This window comes from Gambusia affinis, linkage group LG07, assembly GCF_019740435.1.
Source record: "Gambusia affinis linkage group LG07, SWU_Gaff_1.0, whole genome shotgun sequence".
In the NCBI taxonomy this organism is placed as follows: domain Eukaryota; kingdom Metazoa; phylum Chordata; class Actinopteri; order Cyprinodontiformes; family Poeciliidae; genus Gambusia; species Gambusia affinis.
In genome coordinates, this window is record NC_057874.1 from 1,337,890 (window position 1) to 1,361,331 (window position 23,442).

The 23,442-nt window shown below is 37.6% G+C and overlaps 1 protein-coding gene across 8 annotated transcripts in view; it reads left to right on the forward strand.

Annotated features, from left to right (window-relative positions):
* The window catches only part of chl1b (cell adhesion molecule L1-like b), a 98,845-nt gene that overhangs the window by 26,024 nt on the left and 49,379 nt on the right, over positions 1–23,442 (forward strand). Inside the window, exon 2 of one of the 8 annotated variants that reach the window (XM_044122275.1) lies at positions 21,685–21,817. The exons of 6 other annotated variants lie outside the window; for them this stretch is intronic. The gene's annotated coding sequence lies outside the window, so the exon portion shown is untranslated. Of the gene's footprint in view, positions 1–19,262; positions 19,436–21,684; positions 21,818–23,442 lie in introns of those variants that run through there. One more of the 8 variants, XM_044122276.1, reaches the window with a different exon arrangement.

A 23,442-nucleotide genomic window follows, 5' to 3' on the forward strand; every position in this document is an offset into this window, starting at 1 on the left:
GTTATTCCCTCATCAAAAACATATCTGGTACATGCCTTGATTCTTTCATGCACATTTGAGAACAAACAGCTCACTCACTCAGCTCCTTCAGACTAGCCAGCAGCCATTAGCAAACATCTGGTGGAACTGTTGAACTCATTACAGGAACTTCTTCTCAGAGCATGGCTGATAAAACGTTGTTAAAGGGTTAATAGAGGAGCTATGTTGGGAGAACTTCCTGAAAGTGGAGTTTCAGAAAGAGCAGGAGGAAGACAAATTGCAAAAACATACCTCCAGGTATATGGAATAACATTACTACATGAAGCAAAACTACAAAAAAAAAAGATTTCACATAGTACTGTGAAATCAATTTTCACAATACTATGTGAAAATTGTACTGTAATTTTTACACCCAAAAATTACTAAGTTTTTGGAAAAATCAAGCTTCACTTGTGTGTCCATCAGTGGAGGTCTGAGCACACTTTGTGTGTGTGTGTGTGTGTGTGTGTGCGTTGGTATATGTGATTTAGCAGGACATTTCGTCAGAATACACACCACACTAGAAGGACATTTTGAATTAGCAGGACAGGAGCGGTGTCCTGCTAAAACAGAGAAAAATCTAAAAACGTAGAAAGGTTTCTATTGGTCTATTAACCCCAAAAATGCAAAAAAAACGAGATGTCCGCTTAATACACATAAACCTGATTTTGTGTATAATCTGTGTATCACCACAGTGCCCCCTATGGCAGGGTTGTGTAATAGCAGGACCTCATGAATATTCACACAAGGTCTTAATCTGATTGGTTGTTTACCGGAAGGTCCTGCTAATTATTACAGTGTCCTTCTAATTCACGTCTTGCAATTTACACTGGGGATGAGTTGGCAATATGATTACTCTGTGCTATAAGATACAGAAATGAATATATATTTTGGTCAAATATTGTTTATTTAAAATATTATGACTAATAAATGTGTGACATAAGTGCATGGATTAAAAGAAATATAAACCATAAGAGAGCCATTTTTCACCAAACTATTTATACACTCCACTGCTAACATTTTGTTGATTCTGGCTTGCTCTGCATCCATAGAACCAGAACCAAGCATTTTGAAGCAGAATTTAGCTTCAATGCACCACAAATCTTGAATAAAGCTTGAAAACAGCTGAAACAATGAATTCCTTTAAATCAAGGCAAAAACACAACTATTTACAATTGTTTCTGAATCTTAATCAAAGGTACATGTATCATTATATTTGATGTATATGATTTTAATTTTGATTTTACTTTGAATTTAATTTCTTTGTTTTTCTTTCTTAAGGTGAATGCACACCATGTTCTAAATTATTATGCAAATTGGATTTAACTGTTATAAAGATTACATTTTTGTTGTGCTATTAAATTTATAGATGGTATTGTGTGTCAGGGCTCTTTTAATCACTATAATTAATTTCGGATTAGTTTGTCTGGTGAGCTTAATTAAAGGAAATCTACTTAAGAAGGATGTTCCACATTATTAAGCAGGCCACAGCTTTCAAGCAATATGGGAAAGAGAAAGGATCTCTTTGCTGACCAAAATCATCAGATAGTGTAGTGCTATATGACAAGATATGAAAACATCAAATATTTTAACTGAAACTGAAGCATTATTGTACTGTGAAGAGATTTGTGGCTGATTTAGAACAAAGATGGGTTTGTATAGATAAAGGCAGAATGAGGAAGGTTTCTATTAGACAAATTCATCAAATTAAGAGAGCAGCTGTTAAAATGCCCTTGCATAGCAGCAAGCAGTTACTTGAAGCTGGAACCACAAGGTGAAGGGTCCTCCAGAGGCTTGCAGTGCATGAACCTACTATTTGGCAGCTCCTAACCAGAGCTCACAAGCAGAACTGGTCGCAGTGGACCCAACTGTACATGAAGATTGATTTTCAAACAGATTAGTTCACTGATGACTGATGTGCAACCCTGGATAGTCCAGATGTTCAGTAGTGGATTGATGATGGATGGCCACCAAATTCCAAAACAGCTGTGACATCAACAAGGAGGTAGTGGAGGCTGAAATCATGTGGAGAGAGCTGGTCAGCCCCTTCAGAGTCCCTGAAGGCTTGAAAATGACCTCAGCAAAGTATATGGACTTTCTGACTGATCACTTTCTTTCATGGTTCAGAAAGAAGAGCCATACCTTCCATACCAAAATCATCTCCATGCATGACAATGCATCATCTTATGCTGCAAGGCCACTGTGTATAGGCATGAAAGGGGAAAAACTCATGGTGAGGTCACCATCCTCCTCTGATCTCTGACCTCAACCCTACTGAGAACCTTTGGAGTTTCCTCAAACAGAAGATCTAAGGGTGGGATGCAGTTGATATCAAAACAGCAACTCTGGGAAGGTATTCTGACATCCTGCAATGAAATTCAAGCAGAAACTATCCACAAGCTCACAAGTTCAATGAATGCAAGAATTGTGATGGTGATATCAAAGAAGGGGTCCTATGTGAACACGTAACTCAGTCTATTAAGAGGTTTTTGATTGAATTAGGTTTTGATTTTAGTACTTGTGATGCTGCACATTCAAATATTGATTAGTTCAGAGAACTGTTTGCAGTTCTTTATAATCCATAAAATGTTTAGAAAATCTGCTGTGCATATTAATTTGGAACAGTGCATTTTGAGTTTCTTTTTGAAAAAATACTGTTCTCCTTGGGAGCTTTGTTCAGTAAAATTTTATTTATACTGTAGTAGTTCTTGACTTGACAATCATACTGACCATCATTTCCATTGACCATTTAATACAATCTGAGAAGATATCAGTTACATAATAATTTGGAACACAGTGTATGTTACTTGTATGACTTCTTAGTTCTGTGTTTCTTTGATGTAAAGCACTTTCAACTGCCTTCCAGCTGAAATGTGCTATACAAATAAACTTGACTTGACAGCAGTTTTCAGATCTTGCCAAAGATTCTCTGTTGAATTTATGTCTAGACTTTGACCTTGCCACTCTAACATGAATGTTTTTTAAACCATTCCATTGTAGATCTGGCTTAATGTTTAGGGTCATTGTCTTGCTGGAAAGTGAACCTCTGCCCCAGCCTCAAGTCGTTTGCAGACTCCGGCAGGTTTTCTTCCAAGCTTGACCTGTATTTGGCTCAATCCATCTTACAATCAACTCTAAGAATAGAAAATAAATGTTTGTCAGTGGGGAAGGTGTGTTCAGAGTGATGTGCAGTGTCCATTCTCCACCACAAGTAATGCTTTGCATTTTTGCCAAAAGTTCAATTTTGGTCTTTGTCTTATTGTTTTGCTGTATCCCAACATGGCTTCTGGCAAATTGCAAATGGGACTTTTTTATGTTTAGGTGGATGGCCTTGTCTTGGTAGGTTCACAGCTGTGCCATTCTCTTTCCATTTCCAGATGATTCGTGGAACCTGTTTATAACCTAAGCCTGCTTTAAGCTTCTCCACAACTTTGTCCCTGAGTTGTCTGGTGTGTCCCTTGGACTTTGTGATGCTGTTTGCTTCCCAATATTCTCTTAACTAACCTTTGAGGCAGTCTTAGAGGAGTTGAACTTATACTGAGATTAGATTACACACAGGTGGACTATTTAGTCATTAGCAGTCATCAGGCAACTTCTGAAGGCAATTGGTTGCACTTAGGGAAAGGGGCTGAAGATTTTGTACACTGCACTTTTCAGCTTTTATTTGCAGAAAATGTTTTGAATCATGTATAGTTTTGTTTCTACTCCACAACTATATGCCACTTTGTGTTTGTCTTTCCCATAAAATTCTGTAAAAATATGTTTGCGGTTGTAATGTCAGAAAATATGGAAAAGTTCAAGGGCTATGGATACTTTTGCAAACTACTGTACCTACAATAAGTAAGGCAAGTCCAATGAGAGAAACAAGGTCCAGCAATCAACAGCTATGCATTGACAGTTATCAAATACCATGCTGGAATGATAAGATGGAAAAGGAGGAAACTCAGTCCACTGATATAAGAATTCAAATGCTGCTGATGATGAATGGAAAATTGTGCCTCTCAAGGTTGTAGCACATTGGAGTAGCCCTGTTCTTTCATTGAGAATTTAACTTTTAAACTTTCATTCCTGCCTTTCTGGGGAAATATAGCTTTTGTTTGGACAAAAGTTCCTTCTTATTTTGGATACTGTGTATTTGGACTGATTTTTGTAAATATTTTTATACTTTGCTATTTTGTTATGATGCATAATCATAACAACAGGGTGTTTTACAATAGCGAGCAAACAATACTACCAATGGACAAAAGGCTTAGACTGAAACACAGCACAGAGGTGGTATTTATGGTGGCACACAAGCAGGTGCCTAGTACCGTAGCAATAGAGGCCAATCCACATAAGTGGATGACTTATTTTGGGCTGTCTAGCCCACAATAATAAATTTAGCTCTACATGGGATTGGGTGTCCATATGTTAGGTCATTATTTTATGACTTAGTGGTAGTGGAAGATTATTACATATTACAGGCTAGACCCAAGATGTTCAGTGTTTATTGTTGTGGTGTAAGTTTACAAAAGTTGGCAACTGTAGAGATTTACCATGGTGCTAAACATGGTGATTTAAAAGGAATAAATATTTTTCTGAGAAGAATTATGTCCACATATCATGTAAAAAGATAACTCTTTGTTTTTGGAATCATTAGGGCCCAATCAGCCCCAATATTAAAGATGAATTAATAATGCATGCCGTGCAAAAGGTTAAAAAGAGTGTGGAAGGTGTGGGCAACAGTAGTGCCTGTGGTCACTGAAACCCTTGGGGTAATGACCCCTAAACTGGAAGAGTGGCTCAAACAATACATCATCAGACCTCTTGATACAGAGAAGCACACCTTTGGGAACTGTTAATATACTGTGAAGACCACTCACACTCCAAGGCCTGTGGTAGAGGACCCAAGCTATTTTTAAATTTAATTTCCTTTTTAGGATCAATAAAGTATTTTTGAATTTGAAAGAAGGGATAACCACTCATGGAGTAATACAGAATTACAAATATAAATATAAAAAGCATTTATTTAAAAATATTTAAAGTGCCAAAAATATTATGATTACTTATGTTACTGTTAGCACAAAACTTTAGATTGATATTTTGTCATTATCTCAATGTCACTACTCTGCATACATGCAGATTGTCTAGGTAGTCTAATTTGTCTGTAGGCAGGTACATAAGACAACCTTTTTCTGCTGGTGTTGTCTGCCATTAGACAACAGTTTTGTTTTTATGATTTAAAGTGTTTTGAACACTTTATATCATAAAGTGATCTAGTGTGTATATATATATATATATATATGTGTGTTGAAATGTGCTATAGAAGTAAACTTAAATAATTGATTGAACAGGAATGATTAAAAGAAGTGACCTTCCTGATAAAAGATTAAACATTGCTGGTGAGAGATACCATCTTACTGTTGTTTCCTAATTAAAGAAAGATGTATGATAAACTATTTAACTTTGAAATATTGAATGAAAGTTACAAAATATAACTCAAATAAATTTGTTTTCTTGTTTCTGAAAAAAAATCTGACCTTGTGTGCTTCAGAAACAAAATGGATTTCTCCTTTTGTTGTACCCCTCCTATTCTATCAACATGGTACAGTCCATCAAGGCCAGGTGCAAGCCATTAGTATTAATTGAACTTCTTTTGCGTGGAAGAAGAGGTAAGACTCATACAGAATCTCTTAAGACATTTAAGTACATATTGATTTGTAATTCTGAAGAATGTTGTAGGTTACTTGATGTTTGGATGCACCAAAGCATCTGATTTGCTTCAGTTTAGCTAGTTATCACCAACCATCTTAGTCAGTGTACCAGAGTTTAAAGGGAAGGTGGCTCACTCCAGAATTAGACAAAACTGTATTTGGACATTTTCTGTGCATCAGTGAGTGATATTCTTTCACAGGCACAAATTATCCTTTGTAATAATCATTACTATTAAGATAATGTTTTAATATTTGAAGGTTTTGAGAACCTGTCAATAGAAAGTCAATTATGTAATACTGTGTACTTCAGTACAGGTTTTTACTACAATAAAATCAAATCATATTGTGTACAGCAGAGGTGTCAAACTCAAGGTCTTGAGGGCTTGTATACAATAACTTTTAGATGTGTCTGTGATGCCACATGGCTGGATCAAATGAGGTGGTCATCAGCAGGTCATCAACTTGACTGCCCTTAGAAGCTAATTCAGTCATATAATTCAGGTGTTTTGGACCAGAGGAACATCTAAAAGTTGCAGTACACTGCCCCTCGATGCCTGGAGTTTGACACTCCTGATGTACAGCATCATGTTGTTACTCAACAACAAATTACTCTGATCTTTGCAGGAGATGTCAGCAACAAGGTCTCAGAGAGCAAAAAGAAATCCCAAACATGATGCCAGCTATTATTACTCCTTGGGTGAAGATAAAGAGGGATTTGATGTAAAATACATCAATTCATTTAAAGGTGAGTTGTGACTTTTTTACATACAGGATTCCAGAGTTTATTAAAGGATTGTTTTTGTTTACTTTTGTCTTGCTTTTTGACTTTTAAACTATTTTTATACTGCACATTAGCATAGATCATATATATATATATATATATATATATATATATATATATATATATATATATATATATATATAAAGGAGGACTGTGTTTTGAAATTCCAAGTATAAAAGAATGAGTGACATTTAGAAGCACCACTCAGCTGAAAAAACAAATGTTCAAGTAACACAGAAAGACCTCAAATTAGATCAATTAACTGATTTTGAAATTTTTTTAATAATCTCATTTGCTACTATTTGAAAGATATGCATTGTTTAAAGTTTATTCAACCTTACTCATTATGTTTACCTGCAGGTCGGGTGTGTTCAGCTGCCAGTGCTTTCAAAAGGAGATTTCCTTATTGAGTGCAGAGGGGAAGTCATAAGTAGGAAGGAACAAGAAAACCGATTGAAAATTTACCATGATGCACTCCAGGCTTTTATGTTTGATTTCAAGTTCAATGGACAACAGCTTTGGTATGTGACTGTTTTAATGTTGTTTTTTATTTTATATTTAATCAAAGTGATGTAAACATTTTCAGCTTCATCAGTAAAAGTAGTTTTAGTTGGAGGAGGAATATTCTTCTGACATGCAAACACCAAATATGCAAAATCATTTCCCTTGCATGGTATAATTATTCTTATAGCATACTTAATATTTTAGTGTTGATGCTGCCAGAGAACATGGATCATTGGGGAGGCTGGTAAATGATGAAGAGATGAACACAAACAACAAAATGAAAGTTACAAGGGTGGATGGAAGACGTCATCTGTTTGTTTGCACTCAAAGATATTGGTCCAGGGGAAGAAATGACTTATAATTGTAGTGATTCTGACTGGCTATGGAGAAGAAGGGTACTAGTAAGTGTGAAAATACTATCACAAGTCATTCTACTAGCATTGAAAATATTTTTGAAGGAAATGTCAAGTTGTAGTACAGAGTTTCATTATAGTTGAAAACAAGAAGTGATTAGCAGAGTGCCTAAAAACCAGATTTTGGAGAAAGACTTAACCAGACCACTATTTCAACTTTTTCAGTGCTATCCAAAATGCTAGAAACTGTCATATGTAAATTAATACATTTTGACCTTATATTAATGAACATTTTATAGCAGGAGACATATTTTGCAGTGTCAATACATAAAATGTCTGTTTAACAATCAGCTGGACAGGTTCATTAAATAGGTGGATTTTATTTTTCTATGGACTCATTCAGTATACATCTCTTCATTTCAGATTTCCAAAGATGAATTGTGTCAGGCTGGTGATGTGGAAACATGCGGATCCTGTTCAACCAACCCTCCAGAGGTAATTTTGGTGTCCAACGACCAACATATTATCTAAAACTAAGTCATTGAAATGATATTAAGTACTGTTCAAACACACAGGTATTGTCTAGTACTTGATATGTAAAGCTGCATTAAAAGGGAGGACAGAGGTTTGAAATTACAAGTACAAAAGAATGAAAGTTACATGTAGAAACGCCCATACACAGAGGTCCTGTGTAATACTCATCATGTAAGTTGCCAGAATAAGGAGGACATAGTTTTGAAAGAATGAAAGTGACATGTAGAAATGCCTATACACGCAGGTCCTGTGTAATACTCAAAATGTAAGGTCCCTGAATAAGGAGGACTGTTTTATACATTGGGAACAAACTCGCATTCAATGAGTGTTCTTTACATTTCAGATTTCCAAAGATGAATTGTGTCAGGCTGGTGATATGGAAACATGCAGATCCTGTTCAACCAACCCTCCAGAGGTAATTTTGGTGTCCAACAACCAACATATTTTCTAAAACTAAGTCATAGAAATGTTATTAAGTACTGTTCAAAAAAACAGGTATTGTCTAGAACTTGATATGTAAAGCTGCATTAAAAGGGAGGACAGAGATTTGAAATTACAAGTACAAAAGAATGAATGTTACATGTAAAAACGCCCATACACAAAGGTCCTGTGTAATACTCATCATGTAAGGTGCCAGAATAAGGAGGACATAGCTTTAAAATTACAAATACAGACGAATGAAAGTGACATGTAGAAACGCCTATACACACAGGTCCTGTGTAGTACTAAAAATGTAAGGTCCCTGAATAAGGAGGACTGTTTTCTACATTGGGAACAAACTCACATTCAATGAGGTCAAACCAATGAAGGTCAAACCAATGTATAAAACTGGCAACAAACACCTCTTCACTAACTACAGGCCTGTTTCTCTTCTCCCACAATTTTCTAAAATCCTGGAAAAACTCTTTAAGAAAAGACTGGAACAATTCATAGAAAAACATTCGCTACTTATCAGCAGTCAATATGGATTCAGAGCAAACCGGTCAACATCGCTGGCCGTAACTGACTTAATAGAAGGAATAACCAACGCAACAGATAGTAAGAAACTGGCAGTAGGGATATTTATAGATTTAAAGAAAGCTTTTGATACAATAAATCATGAAATCCTACTTAAAAAATTAGAATGCTATGGAATTAGGGGAGTAGTTTCTGACTGGATGAGGAGTTATTTAAAGAGCCGGAAACAATTTGTGAAATTGGGAGATGTGGAATCTGATTGGCAGGAGACTGTCTGTGGAGTACCACAAGGATCAGTATTGGGACCAGTTTTATTTAATCTTTATATAAATGGTATCAGTAAAGTGTCCAATGTATTAAAATTTATCTTATTCGCTGATGACACAAATATTCTAGCCTCAGGAGACAATTTAGAGCATCTTCTCTCAACAGTCACTTCAGAGATTAGTAAGTTAAAGATATGGTTTGACCATAACAAATTATCCCTAAATTTGGACAAGACGAAATTCATGGTCTTTGGGAACTGTTATAAAAATACTGAAATCCAAGTTCAAATAGAGGATGTAACTCTAGAAAGGGTTTTTGCTAATAAGTTCCTCGGTTTAATAATAGATGACAAAATCAGTTGGAAACCTCATATTCAACATTTACAGAGTAAACTCAGTAGAAGTATATCCATATTGGCTAGAGCTAGACATGTATTGAATGCTAAATCACTTTATATTCTATATAACTCTCTGATTTTACCATATCTATCATATTGCTGTGAAGTGTGGGGAGTTAATTACAAGAGCTCTTTACATCCGATAACCGTCCTACAGAAACGAGCCATTAGAATCATCCATAATGTCGGTTATTATGAGCATACAAACCCGCTCTTCATAATATCCAGAATTCTCAAATTTGACGAGCTTGTAGAATTTAAAATGGCTCAATTTATGTTCAAGGTATCTAAAAAGTTGTTACCTGAGCACATACAGAGCACGTTTTCTGAAAGAGAAGGGGGGTATAACTTAAGGGGTCACTCAAACTTCAAGATCCGCAATTTTAGAACAACAAGAAAAAGCTTCTGTATTTCAATTAAAGGTGTAAAGTTATGGAATAAGTTACATGAAGATTTAAAACAAAGCAATAGTTTAACACAATTCAAAAGAAAGTACAAAGAGGTAATTTTCAATAGATACACACATGGGGACAGAAAGCAATAAGGTGTGTATTGAAGATAACAACTTGGTGTAAGGGTTTAGAAAGATAAACCAGCATAAAATGGGAAAATGTATAGGTAAATATTAGTAACTGTTACTTCTGACTGCCACTTTGATTTTGATTTTTTTTAATGACAGTAGGACTCTAAAGTCTCAAGTGTTTAGGGGTAGGAGTTTATAAGTTCTCACTTCTTCCTACCCCATTTTGAGCATGATATGTTAACTGAAACTAAAAATCTGTATTTTCTCTTCTTTCTTATGCACTTCTTGTTACTGTGCACTATTTTATTTTTATATTTGTATCATATTCGAATAAATTTCATTTCATTTCATTTCATTTCAATGAGTGTTCTTTACATTTCAGATTTCCAAAGAGAAATTGTGTCAGGCTGGTGATGTGGAAACATGCGGATCCTGTTCAACCAACCCTCCAGAGGTAATTTTGGTGTCCAACAACCAACATATTTTCTAAAACTAAGTCATTGAAATGTTATTAAGTACTGTTCAAACACACAGGTATTGTCTAGAACTTGATATGTAAAGCTGCATTAAAAGGGAGGACAGAGGTTTGAAATTACAAGTACAAAAGAAGGAAAGTTACATGTAAAAACGCCCATACACAAAGGTCCTGTGTAATACTCATCATGCAAGGTGCCAGAATAAGGAGGACATAGTTTTGAAAGAATGAAAGTGACATGTAGAAACGCCAATACACGCAGGTCCTGTGTAATACTCAAAATGTAAGGTCCCTGAATAAGGAGGACTGTTTTATACATTGGGAACAAACTTGGATTCAATGAGTGTTCTTTACATTTCAGATTTCCAAAGATGAATTGTGTCAGGCTGGTGATGTGGAAACATGCGGATCCTGTTCAACCAACCCTCCAGAGGTAATTTTGGTGTCCAACAACCAACATATTTTCTAAAACTAAGTCATTGAAATGTTATTAAGTACTGTTCAAACACACAGGTATTGTCTAGAACTTGATATGTAAAGCTGCATTAAAAGGGAGGACAGAGGTTTGAAATTACAAGTACAAAAGAATGAAAGTTACATGTAGAAACCGCCATACACAGAGGTCCTGTGTATTACTCATCATGTAAGGTGCCAGAATAAGGAGGACATAGTTTTGAAAGAATGAAAGTGACATGTAGAAACGCCTATACACGCAGGTCCTGTGTAATACTCAAAATGTAAGGTCCCTGAATAAGGAGGACTGTTTTCTACATTGGGAACAAACTTGGATTCAATGAGTGTTCTTTACATTTCAGATTTCCAAAGATGAATTGTGTCAGGCTGGTGATGTGGAAACATGCGGATCCTGTTCAACCAACCCTCCAGAGGTAATTTTGGTGTCCAACAACCAACATATTTTCTAAAACTAAGTAATTGAAATGATATTAAGTACTGTTCAAACACACAGGTATTGTCTAGAACTTGATATGTAAAGCTGCATTAAAAGGGAGGACAGAGGTTTGAAATTACAAGTACAAAAGAATGAAAGTTACATGTAAAAACGCCCATACACAAAGGTCCTGTGTATTACTCATCATGTAAGGTGCCAGAATAAGGAGGACATAGTTTTGAAAGAATGAAAGTGACATGTAGAAACGCCTATACACGCAGGTCCTGTGTAATACTCAAAATGTAAGGTCCCTGAATAAGGAGGACTGTTTTCTACATTGGGAACAAACTCGCATTCAATGAGTGTTCTTTTTACATTTCAGATTTCAAAAAGGAACCGTATCAGGCTGGTGACGTGGATGCATGGGGATCCTTTTTAACCAACCCTCCTGAGGTACTATTGGTCTCCAAAGACCAACTTATTTTCTAAATGAAGTCATTAAAATGGTATTAACTACTGTTCAAACAAACAGGTCTTGTGTAATATTCATCATGTAAGATGCAGGTATATAGAGGACTGAGTTTTGAAGTTACAAAAAAATGAAAGTTACATGTAGAAGTGCACAGACACACAGGTCTTGTGTAATATTCAACATGTAATGTGCAGGAATATGGAGAACTGTTTTCTACATTGGGAAGAGACTCACCTTAAGCGAGTGTTCTTTACTTTTCAGTTGATTAACCCCATATTTTTTATATGTTCTTTTCAGCACAAAGTAAACACAGATGGTAAGGGGAAAGAGCTCAACAGAAAACTAAAACAGAAGGACATAGAGCCCCGCAAATAAAGGAACACAAATAAAAATTCTGGTAAATCACCACACCTACACAAGTCTTGAAACACCAAGCTAGTTAAGCTCAAAAGCACAACTGAAGCATGGTCAAAAGTAATGATCTACACCACTGAAAGGCAATAGGGTGACCATGTTCTTCTTTATGCATGATATTTTGAGCAGACATTATCCAATATGTCATCTGGCTTAAATTACCACACACATACCATTTAACTGTGCCTTGTATTAAAATGATAAACTTTCACACAGCCAATGTTCAGATGCTAGAAAATCTAATTTGGTGATCAGTAATGGGACTGTTTATACTACTTTCTCTATCCCAATCTTAATCTGAAATACATTCACATATTTATATTTTTTTCAAAATATCAAAGCACCACAAAACTAATAAGCAAAGTAATCAGAGTATATCTATAAATTTGGTTAATTTTAAGATATTAACCAAATTTAACATCTAAAATTTGATTAATCTCTGGTTTTAGGAAACCAGAGATCTCAATAAATGGCCCTTTGCTGATGCTGCACCTGTACAGAACCGGTATTTTGGTGGAGTCAGTGAGATGTTTCAGAGTGGGATCTCCTTCACTGGAAAAAGACTAGGCACCAGCATTAGAAGGAGGAACAAGTCTTTTGGCTTTGGATGGTTCTTCACCAGCTGCTGAGGCCTGTTTGTCAAACAAATGCAATTTTAAATTATGACAAAAAAAATTTTTTCTAGAAGTCCCTCAAATAATTAATCCTACATACCAAGCAACCATACCAAGTGTTAACCTGTTTGGCATTTGCAGAAATTAATTTTCATCGATGCAACCTACATGCTCATTTCTGTAGCTTCTCCCACTAATGTATGTTCTTTATGAATGCTTATTTGAAAACAGGCATTACATAATTTATAACCAAGAAAAATTAACAATTGGAGTTGGTTTTCACTAATGAATTATTTCTTTTTCTAGCATCTATGGAAAGTGCTAGGAGAGCAAAAAGCATCCATGATCTCCTGGAGTTTGCTGCGGTCATGAGGCACTTTGGCGAACACATCAAGAAAGGACAACTGGCCACTATAATAGAATGCCAGCATTATCTTTTTGATTTAACAATAGACCCGTAATTCATTTAACTTTGCCATTCACAGATTTTCCTTTATGTTCACAAACAGAATTGTTGCTCTAGTTCTTAGTGAAAGTGCTGTAAATAAAGTCCACTTTCTGTGTAGCCATATTCCATATTTCCATGTTTGGACTTAATACATATATATTTCATGTTTGTGTATGCTGTGGTCCTGATAAATAAAATTGGCCCTGACAATTACTGTTGGTATCATGGGCGGAGCCAAGCACCTCATTATCGTCTGTCCTTCTAATACAGCATTGCATCAGGTTCTTGTATTTTGAGTTCTGATGTGTGTATTGAAGTTTTCAAGTGAGATCTATGTTGTGTAGCTCAAACAAGATTTTTGACAACTTACTAGGTCTTTCTAGCACAAGTGGAAAGGGGTGACTGTTTAGTGTTGCAAAAAACTGGTTTGAAAAAATTGTCCCTCTAAACCACCAAAACCCGTATGTGTGTGTGTGTGTGTGTGTGTGCGTGTGCGTGCGCTTATCCCTCCAGCCATTTGGAAGGTGTGTGTCCAGGGTGTATCTTAGAGCAGAGCCAAGCACCAAGCCTGGTTACCATGCCGACACGTCTCACCGAGAGTCACCACGTTTATCTTAATGGATTCATTTTCAAGCTCATGTTTGCCTCTGTATTCTCTGTCAGCTGTGTACACACACTTAATGGTGGTGGACTGTTGTTAGTGACCTGGGGGAAATACCTCATTGATTCTGGGTGGGTGGGTTACGGGGCAGATTATTGCATTTTCTTCTTACCTGATTCTTCTTATGAACTTATCCACAGAGGGAGGAAAGATGAAGTGCTAATCTACTTGAATACTTGAGAACTTAGGCATTTCTTTTTACCAGTCACCTGATAAGTTGAAATTTCAGAATTTTTCCAGAATTCTCGTGCTCTCTGTGTACAGAAATACACAAAGAGCACATTTAGTGTTTGCTAAATGTGTTTACTCACCTCTCTGAGGTGTTGTACACACAACATACAACACCCAAGGAGACGGAGCAGACGGTGTTGTGCTCATTGTATTCAGTTGGTGTGCTAATCGGGACCAGGGATCCCCCGATCGCTGCCACAATTGCTGAGCTCACCATCTGTGGTGCTCTGACGGCCGGCAGCCTCGCTGAGCAAGCAGCAGAACCGTCTGGCCCAACTTTACCTCCGTCCTCACACGTCCTTACAACCCTACTGTCAGTCTGGAGATGCTTTTTAACAATACTCATTCCGATTTTGTCACTCTTTTGTCACTTGTTGGGGTCTTGTACAATAGATCAGCAGAAAGTATCCTATATTTTTAAATGGAAGGCAAACGATACAATAATAATCATAGTAGAATAAATACTTTAGGAGCTTTTGTAGCTTAGGGTTTTCTTCCTGTTGGCCCATCCATCTTCCTGTCATCTCTGCTGAGGAAAGCAACCTCACAGCATGTTCTTACCACCATGTTGAGGATGGTATGTCCATACCAGAATGATTTTCAGTATAGATATGTGCCAGACATATAATTTGTGTGCAGTTTAATTTGGTTTCCTCTGACCGGGATGCTTTCATCTACATATTTATAAGCATGTCTCTAAATATTATGTCTTTGTTTTAAAAATGGCTTTCCAATCAGAGATGCATTGTTATAAAATTTGGGCCAATATCTGATATTTATTTTTTCTTTTTTGATAACTGATATTTATCTATATTGCTTATGTTATATTTCTGTTACTCTACTCTTTCAACACCATTAAAAAACCACTCTGCTGACATTGCATGATCACTATCACATGACCAAACAAATACAACATGACTAACTATCTCCCTACTCCCCTAATGGAAAACAAATGTGAACGACAACAGGATGGAAATAAATCTCATGGTATGGGGCCAATACGGATAAATTAAAAAATGAGCAGCAAGTTACTGGTACACAGAAAAAAAAGAATGAGAGATTGCGCAATTAGGCAAGTTTTAGGGGTACACTGATTTCAGTTTTCTGGCTGGTCACCAATTATGATCTTTATCTTCAGCTTCACATGTCAGCATTGGACGATCACAGATCTGACAAAATAAAGGAAATCAAAGCTGATAAATGGGCTGGATGCTGTAAGAGCTTGTTGGAGCCAGAGCCTCCTTACATAAATAAGGATGATGCAAAGTGGTGTGACTTGTGTGTCACAAAAAAAAATATAAAAATGTTTCCATTGCAGTTTTGCAAAATACACAAATTTTGATACGGTTGAATTTTTTTTTAACAAAAGATATTTTGGAATTGGAGTATTTCTATTACACTAATTTATTTTCAGAATTTCAATTTTATGGTCAATAGAAACGCAGCTGATGATGTAAAAGTAGGATGAAATGTGACATGACAATTCTGAAAAATATCAGATATGCATTTGATGTTGTGTGACATAATTCAGATTTTTGGGTGGTGAAAAGATCGGAACTGGGTTAGTCAGTCTGCTGTAAAAAAGTTGGATATAGGTTCCATCTGCCTGCCTAACAGTCTAATTGTTGTCTGGTCTACAGATTCTCCTATCTGAGCTGAAGAAGTTCTCTTTTTGCCCGGCTGATTAGCTTTTTGTAGTAGCATAAGGACAATGGGTTGATGTGAAGCTTTGAACATTGCTTGTAACCTAATCCTGCATGTGACATGACATGATGTTTCAGAGTGATGTGGGACTTCCTGTTCAGATTAAACAGCTTCAGATTGTGACTGCTGCAGAATGCTGCAACCCTGTGAAACTTTTAAAACTGAGATAAGAATAAAGATAGGGGCACCTGTTACCATGGTAACTCCAAGTAAAACCGCACAGAAAACCACAGTGGTTTTCATATTGATTCAGAATACAGAATGAAGACCTTGGTATCAGTCAAAGGCAGGTTGCCCAGCTTCTATCTTCCCAGTGCCAGGTTAGAGGCTTATTGACCGTTTTTTTTTTTTTGACAGACTGACTAACAGACGAGTTTTTCAGTGAAATGGGCCGCAAGCCCGAAGTTCAATTAAAAGCCCCGCTCTGCATGAGAGCAGCATATTTGCCAAACTGGGAGAAAAGTGTAAATCAGTCTTCATGCTTCCTCAGCAACCTGCTTGTCCTTGGGGAGTATTGATGGTTCCGCCTCAACTCATTTTTTAAAAACACCCATCAAAGCTGCTACATTTATCTTATCCTGACAGGTTGAGGGGGATTTTATGTGGCTTTGGAAACACATGGCTTCATTTTAACGTGCTAGCAAGGCTGAAAGCTCTACGTGAAAACCACCTGCCTTTTTTTTTTCTTTCTGTCCCAAGCACCAGGAAACCAACCTGGCTTTAGCTTGAAGCATGCTTTTGTTTTCACATTCAGCTTTCTTTTGCTTAACAGACTCAGCAGGTCAACAGAGCATTAGTCTAATTCCATGCTCACGATACGACTGCAGACTTTCGTTTTGTAGTGGTCAGATGAGGTTGTGTGAATCCTGCTGAAGGAAGATAAGAGACATGTCATGAATTAAGACTCTTGTGGAAAACAGTGAATTTCCTGATATTATATTGTCACTTTCCTGAAATAATGGTCTAAGTAATTTTTTGCCTAAAGAAATTTTGTCCAAAAAAAAAAAAAATAAATCAACCCCTTTTTAGAGGATTTAGACAAAAGCAATCACTACTGGCAATAAATAACCATTATTTAAGGAATGTGACAATATTTGATTACTGAAGTACATCTGACAGTTGCTGAGTGTCCAAAACAAATGTGCACCAAACTTTGTCGTTATTCTACTAATGTAGAAAAGTGTGCTAGTTTAACGCTATAAAGTTTACTGGAAATTTACCTATGCTGTAAACAACTGTCCTCTACTGAGAAGAGAGAAGTGTCAAGCCGAATGAGATAGCTGTTGATGTTATCTCAACATTTAGAAGTGTGACCAACACAGACTGAATGTCTTCCTTGACTTCCTTCCATACATTGCTAAATCTACAGCTACACTACAATTCTAAAAAGAGCGTACAATTGGTGTCATTATTTTCAACATCTTCTGTTTGCTGACTGACCCGGTAGAAATTGACCAGAGACAATCTGAGTTGATTGGTTCCTGGTGCGAATAAATGTTTGTCTTCTCACCCGTGTTTGTCGTGTCCGGATGGTTTAATCAGCCGGGCTCAGAGCGTGAATGAGCGACGGCGGACAGAAAGGGGAAGAGGCTTTTCCCGGGGCAGTGCCCGGCACAATGTCAGGTTTGTCTGGCCCGAGTGCACCAACACTAAGCGTCTCGGAACTGGCAGCCCGCCTCAGGACCTACCCATCCCGTCCGGCTTCCAGGGCCGTCCAGCCCCGGAGCACTAAGCAAAGTTCATAAGGCTTCCTTCTGTTTGTGCGACTATAAAGGAGGCTCCATCCTGTCGTAGCTCAAAGAGGAGCTTATGGGCTCACAGATTCTGGCACTGGCTGTGCAGAGGAGTGAGAGTGTTCTCAGTTACTGACTCTGGCTGATTGCTTTCATTATAAGAAGATATCCCCCCTCCTCATCACCCCAGACACCTTCATACCCCCTCATTAGATCCAGATCTGGGCCTTCACGAACAACACTTAATTTGTTCTCAAGTTATTCACCTCAATCTCCAGGTGAATAAGCATCCATCCATCCGTCAGTCCATTCATCCATCGTCCATCCATCAGTAATCCAACATCCATCTAATATATTCATTCACCAATCCATCCATCCATCTATCCATCATGCATCCGGACATCCATCCATCTATCCATCTATCCATCCAATATGTCTTTCCACCTATCCCATCTTACATCCTACCTCACTCCTTTTTCTAAGAGTAACTGCAATATTTAAAGTCTGACCACTGGAGAAATATCTTCATTAATTCATAAAATACAGAAAAGTACAAAGAACACGGTAATCTTGATTTCTGGAAATATATTCACTCTTGATATAGGAAATGTGTAAAAACTCTGAGTAGTGGTGTTATGTCTCATTAGGACTGTCAGCTTTTTCCGATTCTCCCTGTCTGCCCTTTGTAGCCCCCCACTGAGGTAACAACCTTGTCATCTCAGGCTGTAAGTCTGCTGCAAGCAGCCATGCTTTGGTTGCTGTTTTTCCACCGTGGTTACGACCCACATCAGCATAATTCAAGCATGACCCTCCTCCCTTCCTTTCATTTTCTCCCTTTTCTCTCTCGTTTAAACCTAAGCCTCTGTCCTGAGTCCACATCGTACATCATCCAGCACCGAGGTTTGCCCTCTCTCTCCACCTCCCCCTGCATGTCGTGGGAGAAATTCCTCCCCCTGGTCCTTTTCTTTTATGTTTGAAAACCGGCATCAACAGCACAAGCCCTCACTCCACAATGTTGGATGTTCTAGGCCAGGTAACAGACATAGTTCCCTTTCTGACGTAGACCAAGCTCCTGCAAACTTCTTAAGACATTTGAAAATTTTCTTGCATTGAGGAAGGGGGGAAATAAAACAAAAGGTCATCCAACAAAGTGCAGTGCTAATGCTGGCTGACAGTCTTAAGCAATTTGATGTGAGTCTCCAGCAGCATTAGCAGAGAATTAAGCAGATTGTCAGTGGCTGACAGAACAAGATTGAAGCAGGAGCAAAACTCAACAGATTCCCAGTCAGCGGGGTATCTGGCTTCCCATCCCGGATTCTGCTTTCCATTGGTTCTCCCAGCCGATTATTGCAAATAAACACTTTGCCGAGCCTACAGGTGCATCAAACATCTTTCATTATGCTAATATAGGAAGCAGGAGATGGGGCTGGGGGTGCAAGATGAAACTCACATTCCACAACTCTGGTTTGCGCACACCCGCTGAATAGCCCTTAGATCGGCCTTTGTGGGAGTGATTGTCAGCAGCTTAATGAGCTTCTTTGCCAAGCTAAAGGCTTTGGCAACATATGGGACTACAGTGCCTCTTCGCCTCCGTCTCCAACCTGCATGATACAACATAGAGCAAGCTCAGCGTTCTTCCTCCCTGTAGACTTCAGAACTCCCATAATTCATAATTTTCCTGTTTACTCCGGATTTGCGCGACCCGGAAAAACGGAATTGCTACTTCTCTCATGGGGACCAGGACTGAGAATGAGAAAGCCTGATTTTGTAAGTAACTATATGCTACATCTGACGATACCTTCTAGGGAATGTTCTGGTTCCTCCAGGTTCGCTTCTGCTAACACTAATAATCCTACACTGTCTCAATAGGATTTTATTTAATATGGAATACAAGGATGGTTAAATAATACTTTCAGCGATATTTTCATTATATCATTGATTGTAGTTCTTACTATCACTCTTTCCTCTTAGTTGTTGTCTTTATAAGCCTTTGATTAATTTTAGTTGACATTAATGCATTAATGTTGACATAAATTGTTTTAGAGACATAAATGCTACATGATGTTTTGGAAAAAGACATTTTATCTTTTGATAAAATACCTGCTATAGGAAATTTTTAAAATCATTTTTCTTTTATTTCAGTTTGTCTTTATTTTATTTCACTTTCTTGCTTCCAAAATAAGAAGCAATAAAACTATTCCAAAAGCAAAATGAATATGTTTTCTATTACATATTGTGCATTGTGAAAAAGTTTGTTTAAAAAAGGCAGTTTCCAACTTGTCGAAAAAAAGGAAAATCTTTTTGAAATTCATTGCATTTATTCCCTTAAGAATGGCAAAATCTGATTAAAATCTTGCTCTTGTTATTATGTCTGTTTCTAAAAATAGTTGGTCCTTATTCTTTTTGGCCTGTTAATAAGAGTCATTGAGGAAGGTTCAAATGTTTGTTGTAGACAAAGCAGCAACACAAGTCATCCCCCACCTCATCCAGCCTCTATTGCACCTAGTTATGTTTGGATTCACAGCACAGCTACTTCATATTAATGGTGAATTATATGCAGATCAAAACTGTCTGTACTAGATCTGCACTGGCCAGGGTTTTCTGTTTTTTTATTAAGTCTTTGTTCTGCCATCTCTAATTGTATCTGGTTTTACAGCGACACTCAACAGGGATCAAATAATTACCAGCCTTGCCACATTTAATGAGTGGTCATTAACCAATTATATGAGGAGCAGAGGTGATGTCACAATATGTGTTAAAATACACAGATGACTGTCAAGTTGACATTTTAAGCTGTCTGTGAAGTTCTCCTCAGGCTGCAGGGTTTATGTACATGCAAAAAAAAAAAAAAAAAAAAAAAAACAATGGTGAATAGCATCATGCTGTGTGTGCTGCTTAACCTGTTCAATTTAACACAACTTCCGATATGAAACATTATGTGTGATATGAGGATGTGGTTTATGGCAGATTATTGTTCTATAAATAAAGTGAAAGCGAATGAGGCAATGTTTTGTCTAGAGTTGGTGCCCTTATCTATCCTTTCTAGGAACTAATCATGTATCATCAACAGATGGTGAGTGTCCTGTGTCACTGCCACGCTTTTTGTTTATTTGTCTTCAGTCTGAACAAGGGTGACATCATGAAAAACAACATATTCCACAGTGTCTAGCTGAAACCAGATTTGACATTCTGGAGCTTTGCTTGGTCACCCAGTGGAAACATGACACTGGTTCAAAATCAATGGATGGACTATGAATCATGTTGGTAGCAAAACCTTATGTCAGTTGCCTTGGTTTCCAGTATATTCTAAGATTCATTTAAAGAATTCTCAAATATAAAATCCCAAGGTTTCATGAGATACTTTTGATTTTCTTTAAACATGGATTTGCTTTGAGTCTTCATTGATTAAAAATAAAAGTGTTTTAAAGGATCATTCAACAGAGTCATAAAAGTGAAATGAAAAGCAGTTTGGGCCGTGTCAGGATGATGAATCATCTCCTGAGGGATCAGGGTTACCTTTAAGTCACATTGTCAGCTTTCACAGTCTGCCGCTTTGACCTCAGAAAACCTGAATCTTGACCTGTTTAAAGCAGCAGCAGTCTAGAGACACAATAGAGAGAGGGCGGATGAGTTCCAGAACACTCACTGAACAAATACAGACTGTATCCACATGCAGCTAAAGGTCTGTCTGTGCTGAGCTTCCTGCCAAGGCAAATTTACATCAGAGAGGAGAGGGAACTGTTTCATTAATGACTTTAAATAGACTTCCAGGACTATCGCTTTGGTTTTCTTAATTAGGATTATTTACCAGGATGGTCATCCTTTGAGAATCTGACCTTGACTAACTGTAAGAATCCTGTCACTCTACATGGAAACATTTTATTTGGGCCTACATTCTGCTGTCTTTGTCTTACATCAAACTGAAATATTCATTAGAATGTAAAATTTTTCACTGCTTTACTTAAAAACTAAACCTTTTAGCCTTAAATCTTTCTATTTGATGTGTTTGAATGCAGACCGTTAGGCAGCGGAGAGCCACAGGAACTGGGCCACGTATCCGGCAGCTGTGTCAAACAGCTTACCCCGAGTAACACTGTCCAGATGTTCTGCTGCTGCACAGAACAGGATTTTCAAATGCTAAATTTTGGGGTGAGGGAACATTTCATTTCATTTCACAGGCTGAAATCCTTGCTTTAATTGTGTGTTTGAGACGCCAGGAGGGAGTACAACGCAGACCGAGCAGCAGGCATTTCCGTTGTTTTGTTCCCACTACAGGGATGCTTGTTGGTATAAATAAATTGCTTGGAGGACTGACAAAGGTAAGGAATGGGGATATAAGAGCTTTCGATTATGTCTTGCTGCAGCATGGTTTCATCAGGGTTGGTAGATATTGCTGGCATCAGTCAGTCAGACGAAGAGCGAGAGGAGCATGTTGCATTAGTTCACTCAAAATATTATTCCTCTCCTCAAAGTCCAGCTCATGAATTCATCTCTCTGCCTGCTCCTCTGAATGGATCACACATTAATGTGATTATTGTCCTGAGCAAGAGGCAGTCCTGGGAGACTTCAAAGAGAGCAGATGAGAGGGAGAGGCAATGAAAACCTGGGACAGGTCCAGTCTACTTTCTGAAACACCTTTTTTTCACCGCTGACTTCAGGATGATCAGAACATCTGTGTGTTGCTTTTCAGACACGGTTCGTACAACCTGCAAGTACAACTGGAAATAATTCAGAAAGAAAGTTTCATTATCTTATTGGGTTAGGGTCCAGTCTCTTCGTCCATTACTCCGTCCGTCCATCTAGCTAATCTCTGTCCTTTCTTAAAATATGTTTGTCTATTCTTCCATTCATCTATCGCTGAAGTATATTTGTGAATGTACCTTTTTCTTGTTTACTGCTGTGGGTTAAATTTCATTCTGGAAAAGTATGAATATTTGGTTAAAAAAACTGTGTTGGACAAAGACACACATGACCTTGACATTCTGCTTCACCAAGAGATGTGTTTTGCAGTCCATTAAACTTATCAAGGTTGGAAAAGCATTTCCTTTCAGACTTCAGAGATGAAAACTTTATGCTCTGTCGGTCCATTTCTCCATTTCTCCATTCATCAATCGATCATCTAATCTGTCAGAGATGAAATCTGAAAGAAAACAAAAGCTGAAAGAAGGGAATCAGGCTGATTCTTTGGTTTCACACTCTACAGCCATTGTTTTCCTCTTTCCAGATTGCTTTTGAAGTCTTTAAGTCAACTGAGAAACTGGCCTCTTGAAAACTTTTGTGGTCTTTCTAAATGAACAAGAAGCAACGCGAGTCCTCTCAGAGTTAATCAGCTCAGCCGCTGTTCTAATTGTTCTCCAATGATCAAATGGGAATGAATGCGGAGGGATTCTGGACCGTGAGAGGGAAGTGTGGAGTTGCTGTCTACCCGCTGCAGGTCTTTAGCAAAGTGAATATATTAATCCAGCCTGACAAGATGAGGATCTGCTTAATCCTATTAAGGGTCTGCACATTAAACTACAGTAGGTCCCCACTTCTCCTTCTGTTGTCTTTGTGTGTGAAAGGAGCAGATGGTGCCAAATTAACAGCCCAGCCTACTGTAGTGAACTTTGAATGGCTGAGCTCGGACTGCCACGCTGTTACTAAACAACACAATCATAAGTGGAGGGAATTCTCCAGATTCCTCCTCTTAGTGGGAGTACATTGTCTTTGACTTTAGGTCTTCTCGATTTTGAATAGTATATTTGGATGATTTCAGCAAAATAAAACACTCTCAT